Source organism: Phodopus roborovskii, unplaced genomic scaffold, assembly GCF_943737965.1.
Source record: "Phodopus roborovskii unplaced genomic scaffold, PHOROB, whole genome shotgun sequence".
In the NCBI taxonomy this organism is placed as follows: domain Eukaryota; kingdom Metazoa; phylum Chordata; class Mammalia; order Rodentia; family Cricetidae; genus Phodopus; species Phodopus roborovskii.
In genome coordinates, this window is record NW_026126571.1 from 13555489 (window position 1) to 13575711 (window position 20223).

Consider the following 20223-nt stretch of genomic DNA (forward strand, 5'->3'; position numbering starts at 1 on the left):
TTATCTCTTATCTTTTGCTAAGTGTTAACCTCCATTGAAATCAGCCTCTTTGTTTCAACCAACAGCATGTTTAATTCCTACTAACATCAATTTCAAGACAAGAAAATTGTTAGTTCATTTGTTGCACAGTTAAAAGGAATATAGATTCTTTTAGAGATTTATATTTTAATTCACAAGGCAAGTGCTTAAAGATGGATAATTCAAAAGTTTCTAATGTTAAGATCATAATCAAAGAAGTAAGCATCTCATGGATGTACCAGAAAATCTTTTGCTAATGACATATCAGTGACCTCAGAGTCATGGAGGGGTTCAAGGTCAGCCAGTGAGATGCTCACAGTGGTCAACTATTTTTGACTGACTGACACTTGTTTTTTAATCGTTGAAAATGTGATTTCATGTTTATCAAACTTTGACATACGGCATTGTGTACAATATAGAAATGGAGACCCTGTGCTATGGCTTTCCAAAATAAACTTGACACACAATATATTGGCATCCTCTTTAGGACAGATCAGTGTCAAAGGGCAGGAGGTCAGGAACTAACCGTCTTACTGAATAGGTTTCAGTCAGAGAAGCCAGTTTCCCCTGGAGGAATGCCCTTCCAGAGAGCCTCATTTGCGGACTCTCGGCATTGCAGCTCAGCTCTCTCCACCGTCCCTATTGTTAGGTCGAGTGAATCAGTAACATATGCACTTATACAGGGTGACATAAAGTCATTATTTAGTGGAGAATGGAAAGGAGCCCAGAGAGTTTCACCAAACCCAGAAAAGGTAGTAGAAGGTAAAATGTGTCCTTTTGTGTGTGTGTGTGTTTGTTTCTTTGTTTTTATGTTTTGACACAGAATCTCATTATGTAGCCCCGGCTAACCTGTAACTTCCTATGTAGACCATGCTGACCTTACACTCACAAATGTCTGCCTCATACCATTGTCCTTAGTTGTGTTTGAATTTTTGTTCGATTGTTTAATATATTTTGAACATTTTCTCAAACAGCCTAGCTGGCCTTGAACTTGCTGTGCGGCAGAAGCTGGCTTTGAACTCCTGGTCATCTTGTCTCTACTTCCCAAGTGTTAGTATTACAGGCATGTGCCACCCATTGAGCCTGGTAAAAGTATGTCTTCATGCCATTTTGTGCCTTCTTCTGACTCCTCTTGACACTTCCATGCATTTCAGACATAATGTGATAGATAAATATTTAGTGGATAATCCAGTTCACAATGTCTGCAAAGTGTCTTGAAATTTCTTAATTTAGTCTTCAGGCACACTGGCTGCTGACCCTCTAGATTTTGTTTGTCCTTCTCAATCCTTGTTTGCATGATAGAAACCACAGTCTGCACAGGTCAATTTACTTCACTTGTCTGGCTTTGACTGGATTCACATAAAACCCTGTACCAACCAGGAAGAGACCAATGAGAAACTGGAATGTTGCTTTGCACACTTACAGATCTGTGCACTAGGTTGGTATTTCTTTGCTACGTTTTATACTGCAAAGAAATCATTTAAAAATAATTTCCATTTGAGAGAGAGAGAGCAAGCTTTTGAGAAAGACCACCTTATTACATAAAACATGCTCTCTAGACAACAGTATGATCAAAAGCCTAAGGATATTACAGTGTCCATTCTGGTTGCCAGACGTTTACACCCAGGATATTTAGAACACAATCATTTTCCTCTTGATTATTAATGGTTTAGTTAATGTCTCATTCTAGAGCGCGTTGTTGCTGTTGTCCTGCCCCTTTCAAATTAGGTTGAGTATTTATTCTTCCCTGTCCTGGAATATATCTTTGAAAGGCAAGGACATTCTCCTATAGAATCTCAATGCTGCCTGCTCAATCAGTTAGCATTAATATAACAATGGGCTCAAGTGTATAGTCCATATTCAAGTTTCCTCAGTTGACCTCCAAATGACCTTACAGAGCTATACAGCTTCCCTGTGTGCCTTCTCCCTCTGTCCCCTCCCTTCCCTTCATCTCTTCCTTGGTGTCTTTCAAGTCAAGACTCAATCAAGTATTACAAACTGCATACATTTACCCCTAAATTTTTTAAAGTTGCATTACTTATTTGTCTAGGATGTGCATATGTGGATGTACCTGTACAGGGGTATATGTGTGGTGTGGGAGCAGGGGTCGACTTTCTTCAGCCACATGGGTCTTGGGGGCAGAACTCAGATTGTCAGGGTTAGCCATGTAGTCGCCTTGACAGCGTCCATTAAGTTAAAAAAAGGCATATTTAATTTTCATTAACCGAGAACATTCCCATTCCCAGTGTTCTCTTTTATTTAAATAGAAAATCTTTTTGGCTGATAAATTATTGCTGAGGGGATAACATTTTTTTTTTAATGGACTTAACCTGATATCTGTAGATTTAGTGTTACTTTTTGAAAACTCTTTTTTTAAAATTTATTTTATATAACCAAGTCCATTTAAATGAAAACAAACATTTATAGACAATATTTGGGAATTTGGGCGTCGTTCTTTCCAAACTACTTCCTGCTGGTAAGGGGCGCTGTCATGGGGGATTCGAAGAAGATTCACAAATCCTGGCTGTAGTCTGCAAGGCTGCTTTGTCCAGCTGTTTTGAATGTAGGATCACCTGGTACTCTGTTTCAGGCTGTCTGGCTTGATCAAACCACATTAGTCTGGAAGGAATCCACAGCTTTTCATTTTCTATGGAAACAAAAGTAGAAATCCTTTTCCCCAGTAACTTGTCCTTGAACTTAAATTTTGGAGTCAAAGCATTTTTTTTTAAAATTTAATTTATTACTTTACATGTCAATCCCAGTTCCCTCACCCTCTCTCCCTCACTTCCTCCCTCCCTTCCTTTTGCCCTCTCTGCCCTCTCACATGCACTCTAACCACTCTCCCCTCCCATCCCCCCACCCTAATTCCATATGTAGGGGAATGCCATCCAGTTGGGGTCATGTAGATCTGACAGGTCATATACAAAAGTTTCTTAAAGAGGTTGGATATTTCTCTACTTTGTACACATAGGAAGCCACTTCTGAACTTCACAACTGGTGGCAGCAGGCACTACAATCCCAACTGAAATGGAATTGTAGTAGAAGTGCCTTTGTGACATAGGTTGAAAATAGAGCCTTGGGGTATGGTTCTTGCTCAAATGTATTTATTGAAAAACACAAAGAAGTGTTCCTGTAGGTATGGACAATGGCAGCAGTAAACCATCATATATTGTCAACTGAAACCAGTAACATGGGTGAACCAATCTTCCCTTCATGGCATTTTTTTCAACTGAATTCTCCGAAGTTATTGGTGAGCAACTTGCTTTGAGCTTCCTTGAGCTTCCTGTCATGGTTACGGGGAATGACAGAACACTGTTCTGAGAATTCAGATGTGACATCTCCCATTGTGCCTATCCTAGGTTCATGTTCTGCTATAGTTAACAGAAAGACCTCCCCCACAGCAGCCAGTGAAGCAGCTCTTATAACCTTTGTTGGATCCATGATTTCCTTTTCTACCATGTTCACAAAACTTCCAAGGATAGATCATAACCAATTCTGAGAAACTCTGAAAAATTTTCTCAACTATCAAATATTCTTCAACACCCAATTCTTTGTAATAGACACTGCGGGAACTTTCAGGCTCTTTGAAAAATGTTCACACTTTCTGCTCATCATTAGTAGGCTTTAATGAGTAGCAGCTGGGATTCATCAAATTGGAGCTCATCTAGAACAATGCTTTCTTCAACAGCTGCTAGTGTAATGTTGAGGGCAACTGTAACTATTTCTTCTTGTTCATTATGAGCATTACTTGTCCCTTCAGCCTTCAGCACAGCTATTCCATCCATCCATCCATCCATCCATCCATCCATCCATCCATCCATCCATTCAGCTTTTCCTTGTCATACTCACTAGTTGTGATGTCACCGCTCAGTGATTTCTTCAACACGGTTTTCAATTTAAGCATTGTTGCCTTTTCCTTTCAAAAGCATGGTGTCATCTCTGGTGGCAATGACCTCTCCAACTTTCCCTAAACCACAAGCTTAAAACCTTCCAGATTTAGATTGTATCCTTCTCCAAATACTGCACCACCAGTAGCAAGCAATAGACCTGTCTTTAAGCTGGTTCTTCCTGTTGTCCCCAAATCCTGATGCTTTGACTGCTGCAACCTGAAGATCAACTTTTACCCTGTTCAAAACGAGTATACTCAGAGATTTTCCATCAGCATCCTTAGTGATTATGACCAAGGTTTTCTAGTGAGTACTGGCAATTTCTAGAGAAGGTACAATGGATAGAACGCTAGAATTTTTTTTTCACTCAATCCCAAGACAGACATTTTGGGATTCACATTTTTTAATCTCTTAACATGTTAGTAAAATATGGGGAAACAGATCTTCTGTGGCACTTTGAATAAGAATGACCCCTATAGGCTCATACATTTGAATACTTAGTCATGTGGGTGGGGAGGGAAAATGCCACTACTTGAGAAGGATTAAAAGGTGTGGCCTTGTTGGAGTAGGTTTGGCCTTGGTGGAGGAAGATGGGCTTTGGGGTTTCAAAAGCCTAAAATAGTACCAGTATCTCATTGCTTGTGGATCTAGATGTAGAACTCTCAGCTGCTTCTCCAGCACCATATCTGCCTGCATGCCACCATGTTTCCCTCCATGATAATAATGGACTAAATCTCTGCAACTCTAAGCAAGCCCCAGGTAAACACTTTCTTTTATGAGTTGCCATGATCATGGTGTTTCTTCATGTTTCATTGTAATGATACCCTTCCTTCCAACATTTTTCACTGCATCAGAAATGGTGTTTCCACCACAGAGACAGCTGACCTGAACAAGGGGGAGCTCATGGACCCGAGACTGATAGCTGGGAAACCAGCATTGGACTGACTCAGACCACCTGAACATGGGTTTCAGAAGGCCTGCGCAGTCTAAGGGACCTCTGACCGTGGAACCAGGATGTATCCCTGGTGCATGAAAGGACTTTGGGAACACATTCCCCATATAGGGATACTTCCTTAGCCTAGAGGCAGGAGGGAGGGCCTAGTCCCTACTCCAAATGACTTGATGATCCCTCCTGGAAGGCATCACTCTCCCTGTGGAGTGGGACTGGGGTGGGATGGGAGGGGGGGCCGGGAGGCATGGGAGGAAGAGGAAACTGAAATCGATATGTAAAATAAGGAGAAATTATATATGTATATATAAAGAGATGGTTTTTCCATTTCTTGATCTCTCTTTGCAACCTGAATAGTTTGTTACAGGTTTAGACTGCTTTTCCAGTTCAACAATTAGAGCATCATTAACCAGCATGGCACATCTCCTGATTCCCACTGCATTAGCCATTTTACTGGTCCTCTCAAAGCACTCCGTGCAGTGGAACATGCCACATCAGTAATAGTGCTGTGTCAGCCCCAGGCTCTTCTTAGTATTATTGGGAAGAGTTGCACCATCTTTTCTTACTTTGTGACTTCACCAGCTCTGTTTATAATCACTGCTTTCTCCTTTGACCCTACTGTAAAGGCTACAGAATCATCAAAAAGGTTAACATCTTGAAGCATCAAGGCTCAGACATCTACACCAATTTTACATCTTTGACCTGACCCTGGTGAGATAAGGAGCCAGTGTTTGGGAGACATTGGTCTCATCTGGTGCATGCAGTTTGGCAAGGTGCTGGCAGCCTGTGTTTGCTTTCTTTTGTGAGCCAGTCTGCTCTAGAGATGTTTACATAGCTGAGGATGACTCTGAGCTCTGCTCCTCCTTTTACCATCTCCAGCTTCCTCATTTGCTGTTTGAAAGCCTGACTCCAGCCTCTTCAAGCCTATCATGTTGCAGATAAGTTTCCCCAAGGTTAATTAGAATTATTTTCTATGGCTTGAAGCCAAGAATCACTAATTCTGTAAAATAATTAATTAATTATTTATTTTTTAAACACTGTTTCTCAGTGTATTGCTGGCTCTTTATATAGACCTGATGCTCTTTATATAGACCAAGCTGGTCTCAAACTCAGAGCTCCATCTGCCTCTGCCTCCTGAGTGCTGGGACTAAGGGTAGTGATGTCTGTTTGTTTCCTGGTCCCACTTGATAGGAGAACTTTATCTTTTTTTTTAATTTAAAGTATAAGCAATCTTATTTTACATATCAATCCCAGTTCCCTCTCCCTTCCATCCTCCCATGCCCCCCATCAGTCCCCCATCCCATCCCCTTTTTGCTCCCCAGGGATGGTGAGACCTTTCATGGGGGATCATCAAAGTCTGTCCCATCATTTGGGGCAGGGCCTCGGCCCTCCCATGTGTGTCTAGGCTGAGAGAGTGTCCCTCTAAGGGGGAGTGGGCTCCCAAAGTGATAGGAGAACTTTTGTCCACCCTTTTACTCTAAGGTGGTGCCTGTCTTTAAAGCCAAGATGAGTTTCTTAAAGGCAACAGATAGATGGATATTTATTCTTGATTCACACATGTAGTCTGTGACTTTTGAATGAAGAATTGAGGCAATTGATATTTAAAGCTATATTTGTATATATGTGATGGTTGTTGTCCTTCTGTATATGTATATGTTTCTCTTATTGGTTGATGAATAAAACACTTCCTTGGCCAGTAGACAGGAAGGAAGCATAGGCAGGGCTACCAGACCAGGAGAAGGCTGGGGAGGAAGGCAGAGAGAGGCTTCGGTGAGACGCCATGCTGCTGAAGGATTAACATGCTGGATTCTGGGTAAACCACAGCCTTGTGGCAATACTTAGACTTATAGAAATGGGTTAATAATTAAGACAGAGTTAGTCAATAAGAAGCCTAAGCCATTGGCCAACAGTTTATAAGTTAGTATAATTCTTTGTGTCTTTATTTGGGGCAAACCAGCTATGGGACCAGGTAGGACAAGAAACTCCAGAAACAGAAATGTGTGTATTAATTATGGTCATTATGCTGTTTATTTTTTTGTTTGTGCTTTAGTGGTACTTTCTGTTTTAATAATGTTGGTTTTGAATCTTTTTCTAAAGTCTCTCTGCTATGCTCATTCCTCTCTTCATCTAGAAATAATGCTTTTTATGCTTTCTAAAGTTTAGTTTGGTTTCTTAGGTGGCTTATACTGTGAAAACTTTTCTTTTTTCTTCACTTATGAAAAGTTTTTTTTTCCTTCACTTATTGCAGATAGTTTTGCTGGATATATTAGTCTAGGTTGGTCAGTCTAGGTTGGTCATCATAGTCATTTAGGACTTGGAATGCATTGCTCAAGGCTCTTCTGGCTTTTGACGTTTCCATGAGAAGTCACCTATTATTCTCATGGGTTTTCCTTTACATGTGACTTTATATATTTTTTTCTCTTTTCCCTTTCAATAAACCTTCTTTGTCATGCATATTTACCATATATCTATGATATGCTGTGGAAATTTTCTTTTCTGGTCTTTTCTATTTAGTGTTTGTTCTGTGTGCTTCTTGTATCTACATAGTTGTTTCTTTCCTTAACTTAGGAAATTTTCCCTACGATCTTGTTGAAGATTTATTCCATAAAAGTGTCTTGGGATTCTTCTTCCTCATCTGTGCCTATAATTTGAAGGTTTGGTTTTTTTTCATGGTGCGCCACATTTCCTCAGTATTCCTTTCCTGTTTTTTTTTTTTTTTTCTTTTTTTTTTTTTTTTAAATTTTTATACTACTTGCTTATTTGGTCTTGATCCTCTACTGTATCTTTAAGCCCTAATAAGCTATCTTCTGCTTGGTTCTTTCTACTTGTAAGACTTTCCCTTGAATTTTCTAGGTAAGTGATTGAGGTTTTGAATTTCATTTTCATTTCAACTTGAATCCTCTTCAATGTTTCTATCTCCTTACTGAATTCCACTCTCAAATTCTGGACTATCTCTGTCATGTCCATCAGCTTTATCTTGGGCCTCACCCAGATGTTGGTTCTTCTTAAGCTCTTTCTCCTTAATTTTCTTGCGTTTTCTTTGAATCTTCCATAAGTTTCTTGAATTATTTGATGATGTTTATGATTCTTGTTGCTGTTTTATTTTGTTTTTGTTTTTCTGTACAGGGTTTCTTTGTAGCTTTGGGGGCTGTTCTGGAACTTGCTTAGTAGACCAGGCTGGCCTTGAACTAACAGAGATCTGCCCATCTCTGCCTCCGTGGTGCTGGGGTTAAATGCATGTACCACCATCACCCGTAAAATCTTACTTATGGATTTTCAAAAGTTGGTGGGGAAGCATCTAATTTGTGGCGTTTATAATTTCAGTAATTCACAGCTGTTCTGTTATTTTTTTTTTTTCAACCTACTGTTTTGGAGGGTGGGGAATCGTTCACTGTCTGTTGGGGAACGTTCTGGTCTCATACATCACCTAACCAACTATACCATAAGAAAACTTCTCAGGCTTTCATTTGTCTTGCTGCAAATGCTCAGGCACTGTGCTTTAAAGTTTTGACTAGCAAGTGCAATATCCGATCAGGTTACAGTGGAAGTTATGTGCCCAGGCGCGGCCTTTGGCTTCTCATTGAGTGGCACAGTAGGTGTAAATTAATATATCACAGAGAGCTTTGCTGAGGGGGCAACTGCACTTGGCCTGCAGCTGGTTTGCAGAGGGAAAACTCTCTCACATAGAGGCACGCTTGCGTCGAAAGTGGAGAGATGCCTCCTTGTCTGTAGCATGCATTCCCCTTCCAGCGTCTTTGTAGAGCTCTGAAGAACAACCTGATGCTTCCTTTCAGGTAAGAAGCCACTGATTGATTTCTTTTTACATGGCTGATCATTAATCAGGTAACTTTTGTTACTGAGATTTGAAAATTTGTATTTTGGGGAGGTATGGCCAAAGGTATGATGCAGGTCTTGAAGTTATTTTAAGGGACACAAGGAAGCACTAAAAGGTTTTTCATTCTGTATTTAGGAAAAAAAAAAGAATAAAAATGGAAATTAATGAATATCAACCAAACCAATGGCAACAATTTTCTAAAATATTGTCTTTAACAGCAGTACCTATATGTGTGTCACCCACGCCATTCTAGAAAGTCACCATAGAGTCTGAAAATTAGATTACAGTTATCCTGTTCATTACAGAGGTCCAGTTGTTCTAAATTCGATGGTTATGCTCAAGTTGTACCTTATTGCCCAAGGTTCACACCTCCGATATTTAGTGTTTAAATATCAACTAGTCAACAAAGGAAACATTTCCGGGGGGAGGGTTAGCATGAGCAGACTCGCGGTCCAGGTGTATGATGGTAGAACTGAAGAGGGAAGGGTGCTTGCTTTTGTTTGCATATCTGTCAAGGTGAGGTTGTGCATGAAGAATTATTTCTACATACTCTTCATGGAGGTACCGACAGGGGCAAACTTACATGTGCGGTGAATTGGTGATTATCTTTCAGGAATTAACTTGCACATGCCTTTGGCTATGCCAATGTTGCAATTTTATCTGCCAAGAGCTAGCACTCAGGAAAATATATGCACAAATGTTGTTTTCAGCAAGTTACAACGTGAAAGCTAGAAGCAACTTACACGTGCATCAATAGAGAGCTGCTAAATAGACTGTAGTACAGTCTTATATTGCAATAACTGCACTATTGCAAAGAGCTTTATAAATGGCAGCTGAAGTTTTTCATCCTGGATATTTTAAGGATGGAATGCTGACTCAGAGTAGTAAGGATATTATGTTTTTACATAGCAAAATAACTGTCCACATGTGTATCTGTATGTCTGTGTATTTTTTTTTTTTTTGTCAATTTTTCCCAAAATTTTTTTTTGACAAGATTCAGTTCAGGGTGTGAGATTGAAATCTGAAATGGGGAAAGATATCTATTCATTTCCAGCTTACCACCTTAATTCTATTTGAACTTATTTTATTGGTCACAATGGTGCCACACTTTTGATGCGTACTCTGGAGGCAGAGGGCAGCCTGGTCTATACAGCAAATTCCAGGATACTCAGAGCTACACAGAGAGACCCAGTCTCAGAAAAACCAAAACAAATAAATGGTTAAAATTAAAATAGTAAAATAAAGTACTTGTTTCTTTTTTAAATAAATAGTTATAGTCAGATATAAAATTGAGCTATTTTTATATGCCACATTGATAAAAGGACTCAGGAGAATAATACACAAATTCATTAATATTTTATTTGAACATATGACTTTAATGATGAAGCAGGTAACCTGGGACTTGACAATTTTGTGTTCTGACTGGGTTCTTTTACTTTAGTTTGATTTTATTACTTGTTCTGCTCTGTTACAAAATTATTCTGTCTTACTAAGGAAATCTTATATAGTATAATAAAGTTAGAAGAATTGGTTTAGTACCTTTTCGTTGTGTTAAGTTGTTGAAAAATAGTAAATGATAAAAAAGACAGTCAAGGTTAGACTTGGGAATGGCACCATTTTTTTGTGCAGTTAGATGGAGAGTGGGTGGGTTATTGCAGGATGCTGGCTGCTGTCCTGGGGATGTGTGAGGAGGGGACGGGCCCTTTTATCTTACTGAACTTCTCTTCTGAAGATGGAGCTCAAGGGTGCTATGATTTATGTAAACATTTGCTCACTTTTGATTATTAGAGTAAATTCAATTCAAAATGAGCTAACCTGTTTATATTTATTACAATAAACACCTCCACAACCCTTGTCTTAATAGTTCTTCATTACAATCTTTATTATTATTTTATTCATCTTATTTTTGCTACTTTTTCTTATCACCTCTTCATTGTGTTTATTTATATTCTTCATCCTTTTAATTTTGGAAATGTGTTTAGTCATTCTAGAAGAGCTAGGGTTAAAGTGAATGAGCTTCTATAATAGCCTGAGTGTTAATAGCTGAGATGTCTTAACTAACAGCCATGTCTATTCTCTTTCCTTTCTGCCCAAACAGATATGTGTAAGAATGAGTCCTCTTTGCTCCCCCCCTTCCTCCCTACATCCCTCTCTCTCTTTCATGGCTGGTGTCAAACCTAGGACATGACACGAGCTATGTTGTCATTCTTCTCTTGCTCTTCATATGCAGCTCCTTAGGTCACTTTTGGTTATAATGCCTCTGGAGTGGTGCCTGCTGCTCTCACCCAGTGGGTGGAAGCCAGGGATGTTGTTCAACCCTTTCCAGTGCACAAGAGCACTTCTAACAAAGGATTAATCAGTCCTGACACTTAGCATTACTTATGAGCTTGAGACCCCTGCTAATTATATGTGCACGTGTGTGTGAGTTGGGAGAAAATTTCCAGGTGAGACCTACAATTTTTCATTTTGAAGGTCATTATTCAACCAGGCTAAGTAGACATCTCAGTTGAATTGATGAGGTTTCAGAAATTCCCAGTGTCACTTCAACTGACTACACCTGCAGTGTTTTTTCTGTGTTTATCTGAGTGATTACTGTACTACAGGAAAGGACCCCGATCCTGAAGCTCAAGAGACAGGATTCTCATATACACACATACACCAAGTCGCACTGAATGTTATAAATTATTGCACTTCAGGTTTTATTAGTGTAAAGGTTTAAAACGGAATTTGACTGTCAAATAACAGAGTTTAGGGTTTTTTGTTTGTTTCTTTTTGTTTTCTAAACCAGTCAACCCTGGCTCATTAGTTATGTCATTTGCCTCACAAGTCACAAAGAAAAACATTTTTAAAGATGACCAGGGCATGGTGACATTCAGGAGAATGTCAGTCTGGTCTATGGAGTGAGTTCCAGGACAGACAGGGCTACACAGAAAAACCCTGTCTTGAAAACAACAACAACAACAATGAAACCCCAAACCAAATCAAACCAAACCAAACCAAAACCTGGAAAGCAAGGGCTGTGTCCTTTAGAATCAGAGAGGTACAGGTGAGTATTTTTAAAAACTTTCTTTTGTGATAGGCTCTTACTCTGCAGCCCAAGATGACCTAGAAGTTATCTTAGAGTCCAAACTGTCCCCAAACTCACAGAAGTCTTCTGTCTCCGCCCCTGCCTGCACATGCTAGGATATAGATGTGAGCTCCATCTGGCTGGAAATGTAGTTCTTTATACTTTAACTCTAGGAAATGAAAAAGCAGTTGAGTGGCCCGCTACTCTAGTCTCAGTCTCTCTGATCTGGTGTTGTGGTAGTAGGTATAGTGACAACCAAGTAGGCGCTTGCTGAAGTAGCTGTGGAGTTTGTCAACTTCATTTTCCGTGTTGGAGATGTATGCATGTTCCCTGAAAAGAAAGCAGTTTACTTTCCCCCTGGGGAGGAACAGATACACAAGATGCATAGTGCTTGAGACTGACCTCATTTCTGGGAAGAGAAAACCAGATAAAAAGATTGCTATATCAAATTTGACATTTTAAAAGCAGCTATGAAATAGGATGTTTAGAGAAATGAAGTGAATAACCATGTGAAAGGAATTTTTAGATTGTTTCAAAAAAATTAGGTATAAAAATGAGAACGAGAAAATCTCCCAGCTTTTGATCTTAGGTGAGCAGTCATATAGATAGGAGGTCATGTGCTTTCACGTTATAGTCACACAGACTGAGCAAGTGTGTACGTTCACATTACAGAACTTCAAGTTGTACAAGAGTGCACTTTCAGGGCCTGGAGAGATGGTCCAGTGGTCAAGAGCACACACTCTTTTCCTGAGGACCCGAGTCCAATTCCAGCATGGGCATCGCGTGGCTTACAGCTGCCTGTGTCCCTACTCCAGAGGACCTCACACCTCTGACCTCTGTGGACACTTGTATCCATGTGCATATACTCCAGCCCACATGCATATCCAAAATTAAAATAACAAAAATAAGTTAAGAAAAAAAAAAGAGTGTCCATTCAGGTAACAGCCATTCAGACTGGATAACTGCTCAGCTACCTTGTCTTCTGTGTTGCATTTGAGCAGGTGACAATGTGTCTAACCCTCAGTGTATTTATAAAGTAACAGGAATGAGCTGCCCTGATTCTGTAAGGCATTCAGCCTATGAGTAGTGATTACTGACTGATACATGATAGCGACGATTATGAGGCCAGTGCAGAGATCTCCAGACTCCCCAAAGGGAACAAGATCCAAAGATGGGGAGCTAACTGGCTCAAAGTCCGGGACTTCTAAGTGATGAAGAATGAATTCATCTCTAGAGCCTGAAGATGTTGTTGTGGGGACTGTTCATATTCCGCAGGTCTGAACTTACAGCTCTAATTGCTTCAGCATGCCTTTGTTAGTGAAGCGTCCTCTCTCTGTTGTGTGTTAATGTGCTTGCCTCAATAAGCATGTTTACCGGCAGAAATACTTTTACCAGCAAATGCAAAGAATGTACTAGGAAAAAAAAAATCTTTTTGCGTTCCAATAAATCTCCCTTTTCCCTTCTTCAAAAGTTTCAGAACTAGTAAAACATATTCCCAATAAGAAAAATATTTTATTCTTCACTTTTAATTTTTCTACCTATTTATTTTTTAAGAAAATTTGTGTTATCTCTGTGAGGCTTGGTAAAAACATAATTATGCTATTCTTTTACATAGCCAGTGGTAATTGCATTGGGTTACCTGAGTCCCTGCCTGGTTGAGCAGTGACAAATGGTCACTCCCAGTGCAAAGATCAAGTGCTCAGAGCATGAGGTCAGCTTCTTTACATAACACCTAATGGAACTGTCATTTCTCAGGGTCCCCAGCCAAAGTCAGGGTGGCGACAGAGTGTGCTCATCACTAAGGTACCATGTCTGGCATCTAAATAGAACCCAGTAGTACTGGTGGAGCCAAGTTATTAGAGTCTAATTGCCACTGTCTCGTAAATTCTTTTGAGGTCTTTGTGTATTGGTTCACTTAAATATTCAATGGATCTAGCTAGAAGCAGTTATTAAAATGTAATCATCTTGTAAATTTTTATTTTCAATTCCAAAACACTCTCATGCATTAATAAACAGCATTGAGAGAGAATACAAATATGTATGAATAATGCAAGGTTTTTCTGTGCTCTTGGGGGTATAAATCCGACACTGCTGATCAGGAGCTCTGGGGAAATAAGGAATCTCCTCTCTTTATACTGTTCCTTGTGTTCAGCTGGGCAATTTGTACTTTGAGTGAAAATGTTTTTATTAATGTTCTGTACTTGGAGTGAAAATGTTTTTATTAATGTTCTTTGCAATAGAATTATTTGAACTCATCATCATCCTAAATTTATTTCACGTTATTACTTTCTGACTTGCCTTCCCAAAACTAGCCATGAATACACAGTGGGCTCCCAATGAGTAAGGCTGCTCTTGCTGGAAGTGAGCAATGATGTTCTTCTTGTCCCCAGTCCAGCAACACAGCACAGCCAGCCCTCCTAAGACATTTAGAGGATGCTCAGAAAGTGGACACAGAGTCAAAAACCAGAGAAGCCCAAACCCTTTCTTTAAGGGGTTAGTGCTTCCTTAAGTCTCCTGATTGACAGCTCTGGGCTGGCTCAATGACACTGTCATCTGAGGAGTCCTGCACTTTCTTTCCCAGGTTTTCTGAAGTCTCTTTGGTGTCAGAAGGGGACAAACCCCTGTGGTACTGCCAGGCCCCTCTCTGTCAGAAGGCGAAGACCTGGCCTAATTCATTGCAGTGCGGTTTAATTAAACTGCACTCGAGTTGTTTCCCTGGTAAAATAAGTGTGGGAAGAGAATGTGTGTCAAAAGGGACATGCCCCTCACTGTGAGTGCTTTATTGTCACACCGAAGCTAATATATTGTGGGAATTCCATGGAGTCAATGATAAACTGTATTACAGAGCTCCATAAAATAGCATTCTACTAGTGCAGGCTACTGTAGCTCACAATTCAATTAATCCTCCTAACTTATTATATTTGAGCTGCATGTGAGGTCTCATAAATGTATTATACTCCTTTCATCTAAAATAAGCTGCACAATTGTTTCTCTTCTCAAATAAAACTCTTATTACTTGTTGTGTCTGTCTCTAAAAATGTAATAGCCACTTGTAAGAAACATAGTTACTGGCTGAGAAATGTAAACTGCATTTGACATGCCGTCTACTTGAAAATTAAAAAATTAGATAAAGCCTTGTTGTATGAGAGCAAATCCCGGAGCATGAAGACCCGTTGGATTTTTATCACCAGGTTTATGAAACTACTAAGGTCAGGTCAACAATGTCCCTATACTTTTCACTTTGCATATGTTGTGCATGACAGAACAATTTACTTATAATACTCCTTCCCCTTTATATCTCACGTAGGAGGCCAATGGGAAGGCAGAGGTAACACTGTGTCTTTAGGGCCACTTGGCACACGGTGGGAGGACACAGTATGTGATAACCAAGTGGGAAGGTGAGGGCGGTGAAAAGTAACTGTTTCCTTGATGTCTATCCTTCATAATCTCCGTGTATATGTTTATGATCATGTTGACAGACTGCAGCTTTGAATAATTAGTTACATACAGATTTATGTTTCTACTTAAAAAAGGTAGCATCTAGAAATACGCAAGAGAAGTTATGAGATTTTATGTATTGCCCGTTTTTGCAATAGAGAGGAATGAACCTGGGGCCTTGCATGGAGCTAGCAAGTGCTTCACCATGACGTACCCGCGGCTCTCATTAGGATGTGTTAGCTACTGCCTACAGGTTGCAGTCCCGCTTAGTTTCAGAAACCAAAGCACTTCAAAAAGCAAGAGCTGGGAGGCTAACCCTCTAAAGATTCTATGAGCTGACACTTCTGTGAAAGGAGTTAGTGTAAACTGAGCCGAGACCACTTACCTGGGGGGGGGCGGTTGTCAGAGTGGTACCTGTGCGTTCATCAGTGACTTGAGACATTCTCTGAGAGATGTGAGCATCAGGCACTTCGTTCCTTTACCCTGATTTTAAAGGGTGGTGGAACAAGAGAGCAGAAATAGAAAACCACCAGCTTGACATTTCTCCCTAATATGAATGACCAGAAGTGGTTTTGGCCAGTTTTTCTTCAGAATCTGTGGGATGAAGGGAGGTGATCAGCTTCAGTGTGGATGGTCACAATCAAAGCTGAAAGGGACGTCGTGGGAATAGCAGGCCAGGCTTACAAATGGAATTGCTGGTTTCTCTTGTCACAGTTGGGGAAACAATGAGACAGGCTAATTTTCTGGTATAGACTCAGTCTCCAATGTTTCTGTTCAGGAACGAAGACAAATCTTTGCTTCCACATTGCTCTGTTTTTCAAACTCAAAAATCAGTAAATGCTTTAAGACAGGGTCTGTAAATTTGCCCTAGCCGACAGCATGGCCCTATGCCCTTGCTGTGTTATCTTGACTCTCAATGCCAGTTCAGTATTTGTCACTTGGAAGATTTAAGTTCTTCAGGGACTTGCATGGTATTGTGGGAAGAATATGATTTGGGAACTCATTGCATTTAAATTCAGATCCCTGTATCTCTCTCTCTCTCTTTCTCTCTCTCTCTCTCTCTCTCTCTCTCTCTTTCTCTCTCTCTCTTTGAGACAGGGTTTCTCTGTGGCTTTGAAGACTGTCCTAGAACTAGCTCTTCTAGACCACGCTGGTCTTGAGTTCACAGAGATCTGCCTGCCTCTGCCTCCTGAGTGCTGGGATTAAAAGCATGCACCACCTGGCCCCTGTATGTCTTTTTAATAACTGCAAATTTGAGAAAATTGCTTATTACTTTCTGAGTCTCCATCATAGGCTTTCAGTAAAAATTATGCTGCATAACACATGCTGCATGCCTAGTAGAGGTCTCTCCACACTGTACCACTTGGCAAGCCATTGTAATTGCTCACCATTATTATCTGTTACTCATGTCTAAAGAACGACCCTGCAGATGTTTCCTGCCGCTGAGGCACTTTAGGATAGCACAACTTTCCCAGCAATAGCTTCTTAGTTGGTTGTGTTTCTTTTGTTTGGTTGGTTTTTGTGGAAGGAGGTCGGAGGGGGCCAAGAAAGGCTCTCTCTTTCTGGCGTGACTCGGACAGGAGAGGATCGGGTTGAATTTCCTGGTGTTCATCTGTCCAGGTTGTAAGTTATTTCTCCCTGAATAAACATCTATTAGGCCTATTTGTTTATCCTGATCCTTATTTACCGCAATAGGTTTTTAGCTTGCACATTGCATTTCCAGACAGTGATAATGTAAATGGATTCTAAGTTGAGCAATCCTGCTGTTCTCTTGAATTAGACCAACTTCTTCCTCTTTTCTTGGTCCAGAAAGCACTATGAGAATATGCTTCTGTCCCCAGTCACCAGAGATGAAGCACTAAGAAGAGCATTCATTTTCTGCTGATGGAATTGTTCCCTGGGCAATAAAAGGAGATAGCTAAGTCTCACTTGGATAGCACTTCTCCTATTTGGTATCATAATTTATGATGAGCACTGCATTAAGTATATGGGACAAGAACTAACTTGATGAATCTTCACAATGCACCCAAGGGGTATATGATGTCACATCCAACCAACGGGTGAGGATTGGTAGACATGTTAAGTGGCTTGCTCTAGATCATATATGTGCCTAGTGCTTGAACAGGCATCGAACATGTGGTGATCACTTCATGTCAGGCTTCTGACTACAACAGCTGCATCCCTCAATACACACACACTCAACTCTTTCTGTTTTTCTAGATAGCTCTAGACAATACGTGCTTTTGGACAACTCAAAGCATAAAAGGGTACCTGGGAGGTTGATTAGTCATGGTCACAGAACAGAGGTTGATCTAATGTTTACAACCATCTTCCTAAAGTTTCCCTGAAGGTGAAAATGCTCATACTAGACAAACATACACTTTTAAGTTTTTATTGGAGTATGATGTGGTAAATCAAGCACACAAGTGATTTCTCCTGCATTTTGAAGTGTGTGTGTGTGTGTGTGTGTGTGTGTGTGTGTGTGTATGCATGGATGTAATTCATGTACATTTAATGTAGGTGCCATGATATGCATGTGGAGGTTAAAAGATAACTTTGGGGAGTTTGTTTTCTCCTCCCACTGTGGGTTCTAGTTTTTGAATTCAGGTTATCTTGAGTTATCTTACCAGTCGTATAATCTTCTAACAGTATAATGTGGTGTGTGACAACATATAAAGAAAGAAAGAAGAAAATAAAAACAATGAACTGACTATAGGCTTAACTCATTAAAATTATAGATAATGATACGTTTGTAGTTTAGAAATACAGAGAACACTTCGGTATTGGAAAAGTCTTTATAAAAATCTGCTGTTATAGTTTTTGCATGAAAATATAAGGTAAAGCCAACTAATTTTAGACTCCTGTGTTTTATTTAGATGGTAAAGCAGATTCTCTGGAGGGGAACTCAATGGAAGGAAGAGGCTTCAGCACATGCTCATTAGCGCCCAGTGAACACCGATTCTTTTTTTAAGTTTAATTATTTTGTTACATTCCAATCCCCATTCCCCTTTCCTCCTCTCCTCTCCCTCCCCCAAGTTCCCCTCTTTTCTCATCTGCTCCTCAGAGATAGTAAGGCCCCCCTAGGAAGTCTACTACTAAGTCTGTTCCATCATCTGGTTGAGCCAGGACCAAGGTACCACTCCATCCCCCACCCCACCCCAATCCTTGTGTCTAGCCTGAGCAAGGTAACTTTCCATGTAGAATAGGCTCCACTAAGTCAGTATGTGCATTAGAGTTAGATCTTGGACCCACTGCCAGTGGCCTCATATATTATCCCAGTCACTCAATTGTCACCTATATTAAGGGAGTTTAGTTCAGTCTTATGCTGGTTCCCCATTTGTTAGATTGGAGTCAGTGATCTCTTACTAGCTCAGGTCTGCTGATTCTGTGGTATTCTCCATTATGGTCTTGACTCCTTTGTTCATATTATCTTTCCTCCCTCACTTTGATTGTACCTCAGAAGCTCTTGGCCCATTGGTTAGTTGTGGATTTCTGCATCTGCCTCCATCTGTTTCTGGAAGAGGATTCTAGTTTCTCTGGGGTTGTGGATTCTAGGCTGGGTATCTTTTGCTTTTTGTCTGGTATCTACTTATGGGTGAGTACATACTATACTTTCTGGGTCTAGGTTACCTAATTCATGACTTTTTTTTCTAGTTCCACCCATTTGCCTGCAAATTTTAGGATGTCACTGTTTCTTACCACTGAGTAGTACTCCGTTGTGTAAATGTACCTCATTTTCTTTACCCATTTTTTAGTTGAGGGGCATCTAGGTTGTTTCCAAGATCTGGCTGTTATGAATAATGTTGCTATGAACATAGTTGAGCAAATGTTCTTGTGGTGTGAATGTGCTTCTTTTGGGTATATTCTCAACAGTGGTGTTGCAGAGTCTTGAGGCAGGTTGATTCCTAATTTTCTGAGAAATCATTATACTTATTTCTACAGCAGCTGTACAAGTTTGCACGTCCACCCGCAATGGAGGAGTGCTCCCCTTCCTCCACATCCTCTCCAGCATTAGCTGTCATTGGTGTTTTTGATCTTAGCCATTGGAATGCGAGTAAGATGGAATCTCAGAGTGGTTTTGATTTGCATTTCCTTGATGACCAAGGATGTTGAGCATTTCCTTAAGTGTCTTTCTGCCATTTGAGATTCTTCTGTTGGGAATTCTGTTTAGGTCTGTACCCCATTTTTTAATTGGATAATCTGGTAGTTTGATGTCTAGCATTTTGAGTTGTTTGTATATTTTGGAGATCAACCCTCTGTCAGATGCGGAGTTGGTGAAGATCTTTTCCCATTCTGTAGAGAGCCATTTTGTTTTGTTGATCATGTTCTTTGCTTTACAAAGCTTCTCAGCTTCACAGGGTCCCATTTATTAATTGTTGCTCTCATTGTCTGTGCTATTGGGAACACTGATTCTTTAGAAGTGTACATGAGAAAAATTTCTACAACCAAGGAAGAAAGCAACCCCCCCACCCCGCCCAGATACAAATGTCACTGAGAGGTGGATTAAGTGCTTGGCATATTTCAGGAAGTATTGTGTGACATTCAACGGGTATATGAAAATGTTAAGGGACCTTAGAGTAAAAGGGTGGACAAAAGTTCTCCTATCACTTTGGGAGCCCACTCCCCCTTAGAGGGACACTCTCTCAGCCTAGACACACATGGGAGGGCCGAGGCCCTGCCCCAAATGATGGGACAGACTTTGATGATCCCCCATGAAAGGTCTCACCCTCCCTGGGGAGCAAAAAGGGGATGGGATGGGGGACTGATGGGGGGCATGGGAGGATGGAAGGGAGAGGGAACTGGGATTGATATGTAAAATAAGATTGCTTATACTTTAAATTAAAAAAAAAGATAAAGTTCTCCTATCAAGTGGGACCAGGAAACAAGCAGACATCACTACCCTTAGTCCCAGCACTCAGGAGGCAGAGGCAGATGGAGCTCTGAGTTTGAGACCAGCTTGGTCTATATAAAGAGCATCAGGTCTATATAAAGAGCCAGCAATACACTGAGAAACCCAATTTATATCTCC

At 40.4% G+C, this 20223-nt stretch overlaps 1 pseudogene; it reads right to left on the minus strand.

The window, feature by feature from the left end:
- Positions 1 to 3243: 3243 nt before the first annotated feature.
- Positions 3244 to 5785, minus strand: LOC127235872 (60 kDa heat shock protein, mitochondrial-like; annotated as a pseudogene).
- Positions 5786 to 20223: the final 14438 nt, after the last annotated feature.